This window comes from Branchiostoma belcheri, unplaced genomic scaffold (assembly GCF_001625305.1).
Source record: "Branchiostoma belcheri isolate BF01 breed outbred unplaced genomic scaffold, Haploidv18h27 scaffold358, whole genome shotgun sequence".
NCBI lineage: Eukaryota > Metazoa > Chordata > Leptocardii > Amphioxiformes > Branchiostomatidae > Branchiostoma > Branchiostoma belcheri.
The window spans coordinates 31073-34020 of NW_017803974.1; positions in this window are offsets into that span (position 1 = coordinate 31073).

Below are 2948 nucleotides of genomic sequence, written 5' to 3' on the forward strand. Positions count from 1 at the left end.
ATGTTTTAAGTTTTTATGTTGTATTTTATCGCTAATTATGCAGATGTATGTGACATTTTATGCTATCTATTGTAATAATTGAGTACAAGTTGTAAATGTTCGACATATTTCATGCACTGATGTGACATGCCAGTCGATATTCAATAAAATCTGAATCTGAATCTGCTTGGAGATATAGATTAGAGTAAACAACAATCATGGTACTTTTTAAGTGTATTTACATGATTTGATCGCGCAATCATTCCGCTGACCTTACATATTGAAGTCGTCGAAATCACAAGCATTTTTTAAGTAAAGAGATATGCCCACAACGTACCTATCGCTTCTCTAAACAGAATTGCAATAAGACGATAATAGCAACCAATACTTGATAACAAAAATTGTACTTTAAAACACAACACAACTTTCGTTCAAACAGCTAATCGCCCTATAGATTAGTGTTCAAAGTATTAATTATAGCAAAAACAATGCATAAATGTAATCATAGTCTACTAAAAGCACAAAGTACTAGCTTATTGCATGCTGATGTCTGCAATCCTAATAGAAAAATCATGCAAGTATTGCACGTTTTCAAGCAAAATTCAGCCTCCAACTTTGGCCTGTGAAGATCTGAAAAATTGAGTGTAGAAAATATGTAAATTTCACCACACAAAAGTTATGAAACCGTGCATACTTAAATAAAATGTGGGCACAATTTGCGAATACATAGAGTAACCTGCATGTAAGTTATATACAGACGTCAATGCAGGGCATTTGTACAGTACGGAAACCATTTCCGTTTCTCTAAACTGTGAAGAAACTAACAGCAACAGGTGCACATAAATAGTCCCCAGTACTGTCCCTACCCTCAGACAGTACATGAACAGCCCCCAGTACTATCACTCCCCTCAGATATCAGATGAACAGTCCCCGTTAATCAGCGTGAACCCTTACTAACATTATATTGGCCATTCTTTAATGTACTCGGAGTAACGTAGCCTCCGTTTCACGGGCCCAGTAAGCAGTCCTACTAAGCATGTACGCATACCTCCTACGTACATACGTAGACCGTCTGAGTGGCTGACGATTTTCTATGGCCTTTTTCCTAATATGCCAAATGTTGATTGCCCTTTATTACTCCGTGAAGGAGGTCAGGACCTCCGGACGGAGTGTTGTGATCGGCTGATTTTTCGTGTTCGCAGTCAAAACACTGGGTTCTCTTTGTGTAATCGGCACGCAATTTTATACGCCGTCTGCGGGCATGCCCGTGTTGATGCACGAATGTGTATTTTTGCCGTTGCTGCTTTCGCGGTCAATGTAATATTGCAGACGCACCCCTACAATTACGAGGCGAATTGGAATGGTCCAGAAAAACGCGTTGTTTGGAATAGCAGTGGGGGGGGGGTAAAAGTTCATGCAGATACGGGGTGGTTTTTATAAGTGGTTCCAGATGTTTTTGCCCATGGTTAAGAGATGCCAAGTTTTTTGGAAGATGTTCGCAGCCAAAACGCATTCTTCCGTACGTCGCATTTTTGTGTAATTTCGCATTATGTCCGGGATGATGCACGTCTTTTTATTTTTACCGTAGCTGTTTTGATATTGAAGTAAATGCATATTTTAGAAACATCCCTACTTTTACAATCCTGTGGAATACGCCGTAGGTTTAGGCAGTTGTCTGGTAGCAGAGGTACAAGCAGATATCCTGGTTATCTGGCCGGCGGTAGTTACACTCGCGGTGCTTACCGCAACTGTTGCTGGAATTTGGCCTGTTCCAGGCGCGCTTAATTAGGTACAGGCACGGTAAGACGGTGGGGCTGTCTTTGTTACTAGACACGACCATGATAGTCCGATCTTTATGTGAATGCAATGATTGTGTGTGTGTAATTAAAATGAACTTCGAACTTGAAGCACAGTATCTTTACACGCCCTGGGAGCAGTAATGGATTTAGCTCTTTGTATGTTTTATGCTTGTGACGCGCCCTCATTGTATTAACCGTTGCCTAATTATAATGTCTGCACAGTAGGTCTGGCGTTGACGCTTGGGATTTTGTTGAAATATATAAAACTTCACGGAGGATTGTCACCTATGGCTTCTTGTTGGTACTGGGGGTGGCGTACCGATCAAGATTGGCCATATTAGAAAACGCTGTAGAAAAATCTCTGTAGTAAATAATCCAGTAATTTAGAAAACCTTTTGTTGAAAGAAATCCTTTGAACATTAAAGAATGGCCAATATAATGTTAGTAAGGGTTCACGCTGATTAACGGGGACTGTTCAACTAACATCTGAGGGCAGTGATAGTACTGGGGACTGTTCATGTACTGTCTGAGGGTAGGGACAGTACTGGGGACTATTTACGTGCACCTGTTGCTGTTAGTTTCTTTACAGTTTAGAGAAACGGAAATGGTTTCCGTACTGTACAAATGCCCTGCATTGACGTCTGTATATAACTTAATGCAGGTTACTGTATGTAATCGCAACAAAATTGCAAAGGCAGGTTTATGCGCAAAATTGTATATAAGTATGAACGGTTTTAAAACTTTTGTGTGGTGAAATTTACATATTTTCTGCACTCAATTGTTCGGACCTTCAGAGGCCAAAGTTGGAGGCTGACCTTTGAAACGTACAATACTTGTATAATTTTTCTATTACGATTGCATCATCATTAAATTAGCATAAATTATACATTTTTTAATAAAATTTACATGAACTTATGAGGGATGTTATTAATATTAGAAACCATGTGTAACTTGACATAAAACCCATAAAATTCTATTGTTGAAACAAAAATTACAAAATTTAGCAAGAAATGCCTATCGGAAACCCGTTGCCATGGCAACACAAAAATTATTATCCTATTCCAATGACAGATCATTTTTGCCAACAATATTCTAGGAAAAGTCACCAAGCTTGGCCGTTCTAGCGCTAGCCGTTCATACGCTAGGTGACATCAAAGTTGGCGGGGGCAC